The sequence below is a fragment of the Talpa occidentalis genome, unplaced genomic scaffold (genome assembly GCF_014898055.3).
Source record: "Talpa occidentalis isolate TD23 unplaced genomic scaffold, MPIMG_talOcc4v2.1 talOcc4.17, whole genome shotgun sequence".
Classification (NCBI taxonomy): Eukaryota; Metazoa; Chordata; class Mammalia; order Eulipotyphla; family Talpidae; genus Talpa; species Talpa occidentalis.
The window spans coordinates 14,587,006-14,600,259 of NW_023601754.1; positions in this window are offsets into that span (position 1 = coordinate 14,587,006).

A 13,254-nucleotide genomic window follows, 5' to 3' on the forward strand; every position below is an offset into this window, starting at 1 on the left:
GCTTTGGGGTTATGCCCAGTCTTTGGGGTCTGGAGCCTGATAGAGCAAGGAGGGGCACTAACCTTAGCACTATCACCAGGCTGGGATGCCGGAGCATCTGTCAAGATGACCTGAATGAGCCAAGATTCTTGCTGGGAGAGGGATGTGGCTTCACGTCCGAAGAGTGATGCAAATGCAGAATTCAAAGACTGATTGGTGAGGCCTATTGCCCTGATGACCACATATAGCTGATTACTGCTACAGTACGGAAAAGATTAAGGAAAGAGGCAAGAAATGAGATCACGGGTGGTTAATGTGACCTAGCATGTCGACAACTCCATTCCATGCAACTGGTATCCTCGTAGCGCGTGCTACAGACATGAGGTGTGCGTGCAGCTTAAAGGGCCTAATGGAACCCACCAAACCACCTGGAAGATTTAAGCCTGTTTGGAAATGGGGAGAAATGATTGGGAATAGGCAAGCAGGAGGAAGACTTGGATTGTAGAACAGACTTCAAATTTGCTACTGGACTAGAAGAGTTATGTTCATTACCTGGTCTGGCTCTATCAGCTGTATTCATGTTACTGAGAAATATTTATTAAGTGTCTCTTTCAGACAGTGGAGATGCAAAACACCTGCTGTGGTACAGCAGATACAAATAGGGAATCAGACACTATCCTATTTATGTATTTAATGAATGTAAAGTATGATGCCAGGCTGTTTCTAGAAAGAATAAGAGTTGGCGGCAGCAAACTGAGACTGGCAGGAGTGCTAGGAGATGTGCTGTCACCCTGAATTTTCACCTTTTGAATCAGAACATCATATTTTGCAAAGTACAAGAGAAAGCTAATCAAATTTTTATATTTATGCATTTAAGAGCTGGGATACAAGCCAGAGATGCAGGGGTGGGGGGGCCGGTGAGAGGATTCACCAGAGACAGAGTAGGGAACAGAACAGGCAGACTGACCAAAGTACATTGCTGAGGGGAGCAGCGGGCGTGTCAGGAGAGGTCTGCCATGCCATGTGGGTTGCTCTCTGGCCGGTCAGGGATCAAACTCCTACTGCAGAGACTACAGATTGCTTCATAGTTCAGTGCTTAACCCTTGTGCCACCAGGGAGGCCTGCTAATCAGATTTTTTAGAAGACAGTATATATGAATAAACCCAGGAGAGTTTGCACTAACAAGGGGGTCATTTTCTGATGAGTGAAAACCAGGAGAACAGCCTGGGTTGGCTGATAGGAATCAGGAAGATGCTGTTCTGGGTCTTAGCATCTCTGCTATGCGACTCTGTGTGAGTTAACTTCACTAAACCTCAGGGGCTTTGTCTGTCGAAGAGATCTATGAATACTTTGAAAGTCTGTGATGATGGTTAGGAATGATGTATATATAAAGTGTTAGTAAAGATCATCATGGAGGTAGTCACCCAAGGGGTCAAAAAAGGTAGAAATTATTATTTCCTCTCCTGGGTATTATGTTTGAAAACCCAGGCAACATTGTCTACTCTCTCCCGACAATTTAAATGGAATGGCCAGAGACAATACATGTTCATAGTGTAATTCCAAAGAATTTGTGTGTTACTTTGTGCCATGAAAAGCCTGGGTTTCTGATGAGGTCTGATGGATTGTCCAATGCCTCCCTTCCACCCTACGAGCTAGCCACCTGCTTCTAGTAAATTCCCCTTTTGCTAGTTACCTAGATGTGTTTCTGTGGCTTGCATCTACAAACCATATCACATTCCATTTATATGAAAAATATTAGTAGTATTTGTATCCCTAATGCTGAAATTTTAATTATTACATTATTATAGCTATTGGTAGTATTACAGTTAACATCTTAGAAGGAGAACTCTTAGCTGGGCCTCAGGTTTGGGATGATAACAAATAAGGTTGGGACTCTACAGTAATTAAGAGAAACCAGAGTCCCTCTGGAACACTTGTTACATTGAGGAACCGCCATGTGCTTTGTCTAAAAGGCATAGGACATTTACCAAGGTCCTCGCCTGGAGAAGCAAGTGATGTGTAAAGAAAAGTAAACTTCCTTCCTGTGCCACAAGGGATGCTGGAGAAAATCCTGGCTTTGAATGTCAGTCTCTGAAGTGCAGAGTTCAGCAGGCTAGAAGTGGGAACTCAAATCCCAGAGAGGGAAGGGTGTTGAGCCTGGAAGTGCCCCTAGAGATCAATACAATAGCCTGTGCTTCTTATAGAACACGCAGGCCTGCCTGCCCTGCCAAGATCTGATTATATAGCATCCTACTGCTGTGCAAATTGGACTTGGAGGTTGTTACATTCGATCAGAATAAACATAAACATACATGGGTATTTGTGGTCTCTTGTTTATCTTGAAGACATTTCGCTCCCAAGTTCAGCTGGCTTGAGTCCCATCCCCGGCTGTTCAGAGTCCACAAGTTCAGTCCAACACATTGGATGGGAAAGCTGAGGCCCAGAAAGAGGAGCCCCTTGGCCGGAGTCACACAAGGAGCAAAATCAGGGCCTAGCTGGGTCTCCTCACTTTCCAGCTCAGTGAAAGAGGAATGGAGGAGTTAAGGAGGGAAAAGAACATCAGGGTGGCGTTCCTTTTAAATCAGCCTAATCACCCAATTATATCCCCCCACCCACCATTTTCCTTTTTTATTTTTGCATTTCTTTGTGCTTACATTTAAGTTAATAATTTCACTAATAAACATGAGTATATGTGCCCTCCAGACAGATTCCTGAAGATGGGATAGCTGACATGTCAGACTTGCTGTAATGTCTGAAGGTGGCCATTTAATTTTATTCTTACTAGCCTGGAAGACTTCATCAAAGGAAAAAAAAAAAAAAACATTTGTTCATTGCTATAAAAGACATACTGTTTACTCACATTATCTTCTATTTATTCCTGACGTTGAAACTCTGTCCATGTTCTCCAGCCATTTATATTTCTATTTTGAAGAAATACCTTGTATTCCTGTGCTCGTCCATTTTCCACTCCCTTCTTGAGTCCTACTTTACCCATTAGGGTCTTTCACTGACCCTTCAGCACAAAATACCCTTTCTCCTCATTGAGTCAGGACCACAATCCAATGGCAATAATCACATTATTTTGTAATGGAATGGCTTGGGTCTAAGCATTATCCCTCCAACTTGAGAGTGAACACTGAGCTCTGCTCCTCAGACAGAGTAGAGGGTCAGTCACTCTGGGGGGCAGAAGAGGAGGGTACGAGAGGGGAGCCCTGGTAATTGATGACATCTCACCCTCACCTAGATGGGGATGACCTCAGATGAGCAACACCAGGCTACCGGGATCTTTAATCAAAGTAAGCTCCTCCACTTCTTGATTCTGCATCCATCACCTCAATTCCTCATTTTCATTCAAATTTACTGCCATCCTGGCATCTACACGGCATCGCTATCAAATGTAGAACACAGCCAACCTCTCTATCATACACTGCAGACTTGGCAGAAGCACAGCTATGTCACTGATAAAAACCCAGAGGGTGTTCTTTTAAGTAGCCAACTCTTAAATAACAGCAATCCCATGGAAAACCACAGTTAAGGAAATAACACACTTGAAATAAAACTGGAAGTTCATAAGCTGATTCATCTAGTCCTTGTTACTTCTCAGGTGCTTAGGAAATTCGTGACTTGGCAGTTTTCTGCCATCTTCTCTATAATCTCTCACCTATAAGAAGGGGTAATCGTGCTTCCCCCTTATGCTAGTGAGCACAGATCGAGATTCATTTGCTAAGGTCTCCTAGAACTTGACGTGGGAAGAGGAATCACTTCAGCCTATTGTTTTCAATTAATCTCTTGTGCTCTAGGCTTATCTAGTCCCAGAAAATGAAAGCTATATATTTTATAATATGTGTGCCAAGCAGTTTGTGTAATTCAATGGAAAATCCCTAGCAATAAAAGGGGGAAGCTTTAAAATTTCCAGCAGTTCCCTGGGTCCCAGCTTGGACAGCATCTTGCAAACTTGAGAGCTTCTTCTCTTAGCCCCACTTCAATCTCCAACCTCAGAGTGTATCTTATTGCTGCCTTGAAATTATCCTATAGATTCAGTGTCATTGATTATCAAAGGACCAGGGGGAAAGGCTGTGATAGTCTCTGCTTTCAGAACAGTTATGTATTTCCAGAAATCTGAAACTTACATGTACCATCAGTCCAAGAACCAATGAACTGAGAAGTCTGAGAGAGAGAGAGAGAGAGAAAGAGAGAGAGAGAGAGAAAGAGAGAGAGAGAGAGAGAGAAACAGAGAGACAGAGAGGAGGGGAGGGGCTTAGTTTAATCAGTCTAATGCCAAACACAACAAGTAGAGATAGTCATTATTCTCTATTTTATTTTTTTTTAAAAACATCTTTTTTAAAGATTTATTTATTTATACAAGCACTGGGTACAGTCAGAAGCATGGGAGGGTAAGAGACTTCACTAGAGCCAGAGCGGGGAGCAGTGCAGGCAGACCGACAAAATACACTGCTGAGGGGAGCAGTGGGCGGCAGGAGAGGTCTGCACGCCATGTGGGACCCTCACCGGTGGCCGGGGATCAAACCGGCGCTGCAGAGGCTGCGGGCAGCTTCTCAGCCCAGCACTCAACTGTTGCACCACCGGGGAGGCCCTATTCTCTATTTAAATATATGACAATTTATTTGCCCAGCCCTACACTAGCTATTCTACATTTTGTTTTTTAAGATGCAGATAAATGCTTTGCCTTTATACAAGCAAACACGTTGGCACATATATGTGGTGTGTGCAGGTTAACATTCATTACACATTACTTCATTGATCACTACTCTGTCTCCTAAATGCACACCCTATAAACACTTCTCTAGAACCTTGTATAGTTGGTGTTATCCTCATCTGTGGAATGGAAATAATGCCATCGGCATCTAAAGGTTAAGCAACTTTCCCACGTAGTGGGAATCTTGGGTGTGAACTCAAATTTTTCCAGGACATTAGGATACATGAGGAACACCCTCCACCCCAAATTAATAATTGTCTCTCTCATGTGTCAACAGCTTTATGGGCTTATGATATGCTCTCCCACACAGCATCTCTTATAGCATACTCAGCAAAACTGTGACCTTATCACCATATTTTAGAGAGGAGGGGCCAGAGACTCAGAGAGGTGATGTTTGAGTCAGGGAGATAGCTATGGCTAACACAGACACCAGCTGGGCAAAATAGTAATCCACAAGCTGGAAAGCTAATCAAGTCATTGTGTTCAATGCCTGGGGTCTATAGGAGACCAGCTGAACTTCTAAGAAGTAGCCTAGGCCTCTAAGGATGCAGTCTCAGGGTATTTCCAGAAGGGGGTCCCCCTTCATCTTCTCAGTTGAGAGACTCTACATTCCAGCCACCAGAGACTCTTTTGAGCTTCTCCATGGCAACACGATAGCTTGAAGCATAGGGAGCTACATGCCCTTTTTCTGGAACAATCTACTTCTTACCACAGCTCTTCCCATTTCCATCTGGATAACATCCACACTCTTCTCTCAGTGGATGCCTTCTCTGAAATCCACAAGTGTGAATGAGATACCCCTCTTTCATGTTTCCACACTTCCTGTCCTTCCCCCTTCTACCACCTTCCCTACCTCTATCATCTTCAGGAAGAACTTCTCTCCTACATCTATCATCTTTAGGAAAGTGGGAACTGCAAAGTCCCTCTGCCCACACAGAGCTTCCCTGGAGAACATATCCCAGTGATTTGTCCACCCTGGAGATTCTACTCCTTTCTCAGGTAGGGAGACATAAAAAAGACGTGAGAAAGTTTGGGGTGAGGTAAGGCCACACTCTGCTCTTGTATGGTGGGTTGAATAGGCAGAGGGAGGGGAAGGGACACCCCCAATTTGGGAAATAGCATTAGGCCCTATTGAGTGCGATGTTTTCATAGAATGGACATAACACTGGGCATGTTCAAGAGGAGGCAGCGCATTGGTGTGGAGAACAATAACGAGACCTGATATGTATTGAGCACTGATGCTGAGCACTCACTGCTGACTGAGAACTCCTCATATGTCTTCACTTTTCACCCCACAGCAACCCTATGGGCAATAAATATCCCAAGATCACTCAGCCAGAAGGTGGCAGAATCAGGATTCAGACTAAGGTCTTCCTTGCAATAGAGCTGGGCTCTTTGCAAGTAGATTCCAACATGATGCAGACATTGGGTCCATCGAGTGGAGAGGATGGAGCAGGATATTTAAAATCTCACTTCTGAGAAATAGAGGGCATACCATCACCACAAGCACAGATGCTGTGGGAGAACTATGAGTAGGACTCTCTGGGCATGATGAAATTGATGCATTTGGAATACTGCTCTGACACTAGAATGAAGAAAAGAAACATAGGATGAGAATGGCAACCTAGGAAAAAATTATTTGCTACTGCAGTGGTCCACAGAGACAACGAAAGGGAGATGGTTAAAGAGGTATTTTGAAAGGGAGGTGAGAGGTGAAGGATAGCAAGGAAGAAACTGTCCCCGGAAGAAACGTGCTGTTAAGTCTTTAATCACTGGCTCTGCCCTATAGGGCCATGGTGTAGATACACCAACTGTAGCCACTTGCCATGGTGTAAATACTCTCAGCACAGTTGATTTAAAATGACCAAAACCACAACTTTGAATATGGAGTTGGGAAGGGATGAGTACAGACAGATCCTGCAAGCTAGAAGGAGCCAGTGCCAGCTCACCATGGGCCACACAGGGCATCCAGCCCTGGATGAGAGCAGTTACTGTGCCCCAGGTCTGGATGAATTCTGCTCCATGTTGAGACCTAGCACTTCCTCTATAGTAAGTGACTGAGGAAGCCAGTATGGAGTACGGATTCTCCAAATAGCAGCTTCCACCTAATAACTGATGCCCATCACGGGTGAGCAGTCTCTGTGCAGAACACACACGGACACAGGCACACTCTCACTGAACTTCAAAGCCACTCTGGGAAGTAGGTACTCATTTGTCACAGATGAGAAAGCAGAGGCTTTGAGAGATTAACTTACTTGCTCAAGATCACACAGCAAATGGGAAAAAGGAGGAGAGATTTAAATGCGAGAGTGCTTAATACCAAATCCTATTCTACTTCTCACTGAATCTTCAGATCAACTCACATTGGGGGAAGGGACAGTGAAAGACTTGTCCTAAATAGGGAAGAGGGAAGAGAAAATCAGAGGATTAATAACAATGAGTATAAGCCAAAACCACATAAACTATATAAACTGAAAAGTCCTAGTTCATGACAAACAAAGCCAGAGCCCCTAGTTCAACCCCCATGCCAGATTTCTACGATGATTTTCTTACAACCTTTCCCCCAGATTCCTGAAAGAGAAGATGATAAACAATATGAAAATGAGTTGTATCTATTTCACAATAAATTAACAGCATTCCTCTGGTTTGTATATTGGACACATATCTAAAACTGAAATACACTTCCAAATTCCCCACTTCTCAGTTCTATTTGACTTATCCCCCAGCTAGTTAACTCTGCCTAAATGGAATGCTCCTGAACACAGCAGTCTAGTGGAGACTATGGTTTAATATGGGTAATAACACCATTCTCCGCCAACACACAAACCATGGTTAAGACCAGGTTTAGAAGGATGATGCCGCTGAAGAGTTATCAAACTCAAGATCTGTTCATGTTCTTGAGTCTGGAAAAATCAGTTATATTTGCCAGTTAAGACCAACAGTTTCAGACTCATTCAGACTATGATTTGAGATGTCCATATTGGAGGCCAAGAAAAAATGCTTAATGGTGGAAAACACATACATAAGAAGTCAGAAGGAGGGGCAAACAATTTAGCATCCTGGGAATTATCACAATTCAAGCAGAGTCTACCCTGAGTGGTGTGAGAGCCAGATGCCAAGAGCCTCACTTCCTGATATCCACAACTTTGTGTAGTTATCCTTGATCATGCCTGGGGCTGAGCTGTGCCCATCAACTGCATACTACATAAAGGACAGAATAGGCCTTCAGAGGCAAGGTCACAAAAACATGCCTTCTCTTAGTCCATGCCTCCTGAAGGAAGCCAACTCCACCAGTTCACAGAAGCACCCCAATGGAGAGGTCCTTATGGGGTCAGGAACTGAAACCTCAGGCCAACACCCAGCACCCACTTATCAGTGAGGAGCTACAACCCTGGGAACAGCTCTCCTAACCCCGGTTGTGCCTTAGGATAACTGCAGTACCATTCAGTGACTTGAAAGCAACCTCCTGAGAGATTGTAAACTGACTCACAAAAACTGGATGAGATAATACATGTCTACTGTTGTTTTAGTTGGCTGTTTTGGGGGGTTTGTTATAGCAGGGTCACTAATATGAGGGTGACACAAGTTGGACTTCCTATAAACAGACCCTCACACTGTAAATCAAGTCACATCCTTCACTGAGGCACCTCCCCCTTCAGCAGAAACCTATAAGGAGAGAATAAGGCAGGACAGACAGGGCAGAAGCTGAAGAAGGATGTGGTCTCAGATAAGTTTCAGCTTTGGCCTGGTCTAGGGAGTCTCCAGGGCATGAATTGCGACACACTGGGTTGTGTTCCTCCAAGCCTGGATCTGGTTGTGGTTCTCTTGTACCTATCAATCATTGGTGGTGGGCTGTTCCCCTTTGAGTGTAACTTCCTGGGTAAGGCAGCAATCATCAGTGGGGGGAAATTCTCCAGAGAAGAGACAGATGAAAGTTGCCAGCTCTCACTGAGCTGGAGCAAGGGTTCATTGTTTGCTACAGGGGTTGTGGGGGTGGGTCTTGACAGGACTCTGCAGCATTGCTGCTACAGCCAATGCGAAACCTCAAGAGACTGCTCTAGCCTCCTTGGCATCCCTTTGACTTCCCAACAGGCTGGCACCTCAGGGCTCACCTCCAGGTGGCTGCCCACCCAACTCAGGGCTCGCTCTGTCCCAGGAGCTCCATTCATCCACTGGGAGCTAGAGATGGTTTAGGAGTCCCAAGAGATCAGAGGGGTGAAGGTATGTTCATGTCCCAGGAAGAAAATTAAAAAGTAGAAAAATATGTTAAGTTTCTGCAGGCCTCACAGCCTGCAAGTTAGGAAACTTCCAAGCTCAGGATGCTTTATGTTTTTCCTAAATGAACACTTACACACACACACACACACACACTCTCTCTCTCTCTCTCTCTCTCTCTCTCTCTCTCTCTCTCTCTCTCTCCAGCCTTTTGCCTGCCACTGCCCCAAATTTTTTTTCATATAGCTTGTTTATTTACTTATTTATTTATGACTGCATTTATGGGGGGAACACTGATTTACAGCACTGTCTGTGTTTCAGGGATATAGGCTCCCTACCTCTGTATGTTCCCACTCTGTGTCCACCAACAAAGGTCCAGTAACCGTAGTCCATTGGACCCCTTCCCGTTTGCTCTCACCTTTTCCTTCTGGTAGCCTTAGTTCTTATCACTGCCCTAAATGAAGAAGAAACCACTCCTGGTAATACTTCCCAGCTCCCATCATGCTCTAGGTTTTCTCTTGTCACTTATAAACCTGAAATGCATGAAATGCTTTCCATTTTTCAACTTGCATATTGTCTGTCTCCCTCACTAAGCTTCATGTGGGTGGGACTTTAATCTTTTTTGCTCACTTATATACCTAGCCTTTAAAATAGGGGAGCACAGAGAACACTTACAAAACATACTTTGAATTAGCAAAAGAGTGAATGACTGATCCACACTTTGCATTCAAACACAGGTTCTGCAACTTCCTAGCAGTCTGAGTCCTAGTCTCAGGAGCTTTCTGCCACGGGATTTACCACAGCCTTCACAAGCCTCTGTGCACGCAAATGCTAACGGGCTACTTTCCTCTTTATTTTCTTTACTTGTCACTTTTCAGAAGCAATAGTTTATCTCTTCCTGAGAAGGGAAGGAGCATCTTTGTTCAAAAGATGACTTTCAATCAGAGGCGTCTGAAAAAACAGCCTCCCTGAAACTTCTGTGGGAACTGAGAGAATCTGAATTGCTCCAGTTGCCTCAGCAGCCAGTCCCAGGCACGTCTGCTCAGGCGTTAATGAATTATTTCCATCTTTATCATAAGTTGGGGTCACAAGTGAGAGTATTGTTCTTGGAAGAGAACACACGTCCTCGAGGACCGTGCAAGTCGGGTGACCCCGGCAGGAGGTCAGACTGTCTGTGTCTCTGGGGCAGACAGAAAGAGAGTCTGAATTACAGCATCAGGAAGTTCCCTCCTCTGTGAGTTTGCATGGAGGCTGCCCCAGAGTCCCTAAAGGAAAGTGGGCAACTAAAGGTGTCAGTGGAAGAACTCAGGTACAGAAAATGCTACAGCATCAAGCTCTATTTTGATTTAAATTAAAAAGCCTGCATGTCTGAGGGGTGTGGGGTGGGGAAACAGACAGCAAAATCCCTTGAAATCAACTTGAATCTCTCACTTGAAAGGTCTTCTGGGCTTGTCTATAGAGGGAGAAAATAGATCTTATGCTGTCTGCTTGTGACATCACACACTGCAACACCCTTCCCCAAAGCACTGGTCGAGCCCTAAATTTACAGATTTTTTTTTTTAATGCAATAAAAGTAGTCCCTATTTGCTAGATACCCACTGGGACCAGGAATTGTGCTTTTCACTATACACATTTCTCATCTTGTCACCAATGCTAGGCTATGGGATGTCTGCTGACTCCTTTATTCAAGATAAAGCCATCAAGCCTCACAAACACAAGGGACAGCTACAGAAATGGCAAGGCCAAGACTCAGATGATTATCCATGTCCCACCACCCCCCAGCCCCACCATTTATGAAATTACATTTCCCATGTTCTGTTGCCTTTGGACCCCAGTGGGGTTTAGCCAATCAGAGGAGGCTGAAGCACAAATAGCAGCCTGTCTCCCCCTCCAGCCCCCACCTCCACCACCATTCCTATAAAAGCTCCATTTCTTGGTGGAAGGCCCAAGCTGCTTAACAGTGCAGTGACAGTACCTATCCTGTTTTCCTCCAGCCATGGGGGTGAGGAGTGGGTACTGGCAACCTCTTGTCTTCACTTACTTGCTCAGTTCTGCCATCGCATGTAACCAATGCCCTGTATTGTGTGGCCGCAGTTTGAAAGACCTAGACTGCTGATACAGAGATCCTCCTAAAGGAAATAGTCAAACATTCTTCAGAGCATGCACAACCAATATTAAAATGACAGCTGGAATCCATGTCCAACGTAAATTTTTGGTGGTCGTCATCATGGTTGAAATGATCTGATTTTGGTGTTAAGTTGAGAACCAGTTTGGGATCATCACCAGGCATTGTCAGCAGGGCTAAAGGCCAGCACTTGTGTTTACTGTGTGACTTTAGGCAAGTTGCTTTGCTTCTCTGAGTTTCATTTTCATCAGTTCAAAAAAATCTACGTTGCAGGGTCAGAAATTGTATGTGTGAAGGGGAAGGCACAATTCCTGACATGCAGAAGGCAACAAATAAATGGTGCTTATTTTTCCTGTATTCTCAATAGCCTCAGGAATCTGAAAGATTTCAAGAGGACTGAAAGTAAAGCCTTTTCAGGAGTGGTGTTAGAAATGCCTCAGTGATGTTTAAAATGATGAGCTATAGACTGATGAACATTACCTGAAGGAATGCCACTACTTGCAAGATTGAAGGTAGGGATGTCACAAAAAGAAGACAAATATGACAAAAATGTTTTAGTTTAAAGAAAATTTTTGGGGTATCACTCAGCCAGGAAATGTTTATTTAGCTTCTCATTAATCCTTAGCTAGGGAAGAGACCAAGGAATAAAGTGGGCTCACCTTGGGTACTGCATTTTGGAGTGGAAATCAGGAGACTAGGGTGCTGGTCTCAACTCACTTCCTCTCTCTGAGCCTCAGTTTCCCTTTCTTCTAAGAAATGATTAGGTGTGTGGACACACATCAAGATGACTTTTGCAGCTTTTAAAACACATGCTTTTGGGGCCTCCCTGGTGGTGCAGGCGGTTGAACGCTGCACTGTGAAGCTGTCTGCAGCCTCTGCAGCGCGGGTTCGATCCCGGCCAGCTGGCGAGAATCCCACGTGGCGAAGCAGACCTCTCCTGTTTTGCCTGCTGCTCCCCTCAGCAGTGTATTTCGTCAGTCTGCCTGTTCTGTTCCCCACTGTGTCTCTAGTGAATCCTCTCACCTTCCCACGCATCTGGCCTGTACTCCAGTTCTTGTATAAAAATAAATAAATTAAAAAGAAAACCCACATGCTTTCATGCCTCCCTGGTGACACTGGAGTTAAGTCTCAGTGCTATCACACCATTGCCACTGTGGCCTAAGTTTGATATCTGGCCAGGGAGCTAATTCACATAGCACAGCAGACATCTCCTGTCTTGCCTGCTGCTCCCCTCAGCAGTGTACCTCAGTAAATCTGCTTGTTCTGCTCCCCACTCTACGTCTGATGAATCCTCTTATCCCCTGCATCTCAGAACTAGACTCCAATTCTTGTATGCATAAATAAATAAAAATAAATCTTAAAAAAAAAGGAAACATGTGCTTTCCCAAAGCCTGCTGTCTGACTCAGTCCAGTCCTGGGAGAGGAGCCAGGACAGTGTACTCCTCAAAGCTCCAGGTTCTGACATGTACTCCTGCAGGACCTCCTGGTGGAGGTCTTCAGTGTCCCCTCTGGCTTTATGGCTCTCCAACCATGAATAAGCACCCTCTGGAGAGGAGCAGCAAAGACCACTGGAGATAAGAGGGCTCTTGACTTCAACTTGGAGGGAGAGAAGTTCTTCCAGGTAAGAGGGAAGGAGGTAGAAAATGTCAATTTGTTGGTAGATAAAAAAATAGGGCAGAGGGAGGAGACATGACAAAGAACCAGGACTCAAGCTTTACTGAGCATGGACCTAAAACCAGATCCAAAATCCTATGACCTCGAGCAAATTTGTATTTTCTCTGAGCTTTATTTTCCTCATCTGTGGAAAGGGTACAACATTAGTACCTCAGTGAGATATTTGTTTTAAGGGTTAACACAAACCATAGTGTGTGACTTATGAATACACCCCACAGATGAGAGCTGGCACCATGCCCAAGCATATGTTTATTTCTTGTTCTTGTTTTTTAGGGATTCCCTTGATGGCTCTCCATCCCTTTCAACTCAATGTGCTTTTCTGAGCTTCCATGATCAAGCAGGAGTGAAATGTGATCTGGGGTCAGAAAGAGAAGCAAGGATGGACGAGGATGGAAATGGAGGGGAGCAGGATGGGTGAAGACTCAGAAATTATGGGGTTCTGGCCCTCAGCACTACAGCCATTTGGGGAGGGATGTGTCTTGGTGGTGAGAGAGGCTGTGCTGTGCATTACAGGAAGGTTAGCTGTATCCCTGGTCTCAATCGC